Genomic DNA, 435 nt, shown 5'->3' on the forward strand with positions numbered 1-435 from the left:
AAGACTATCTCTTTTGATAACGATAACACAAAAGCAACGCATGGTCTTCCACGGACTGCCAAGGGGAGGGTAAGCGCGGCGTCGAGGTCCCACGGGCGCAGAAGACACCGTAGAAGCAGACAAAGACGTTCTGCCAAGACGTTCCTTCCGATGAATGGAAGATCGTGAGAACGTCCACCCCCCCTCTATCCCCCAACCCTCTGTCTATACCGTCCTCCTGTCCCCTTACTATTTACTCTCTCCCGTCCTTCACCTATCCCTATCCCATTCTCTATCTCCTATTTCCCCTCTTGTTCCCCTCTTTCCATCTCCGATCCTCTTCCTCCCATTTCCCTATCTTATCCCCTCCTCTCTTGCCCTACCCCTCTACCTCCTATCCCCCTCTCCTTATTCCCTCCCCCTTCCTTCCTATCCTTCTTTCTTATCCCCCTCTCT

General features: G+C 52.6%; 1 protein-coding gene across 1 annotated transcript in view; it reads right to left on the reverse strand.

Moving 5' to 3' along the window:
- LOC119591768 (proline-rich protein HaeIII subfamily 1-like) overlaps positions 1-435 on the reverse strand; it is an 8,793-nt gene that overhangs the window by 5,875 nt on the left and 2,483 nt on the right. The window lies entirely within an intron of this gene.

Source organism: Penaeus monodon, chromosome 29 (assembly GCF_015228065.2).
Source record: "Penaeus monodon isolate SGIC_2016 chromosome 29, NSTDA_Pmon_1, whole genome shotgun sequence".
NCBI lineage: Eukaryota > Metazoa > Arthropoda > Malacostraca > Decapoda > Penaeidae > Penaeus > Penaeus monodon.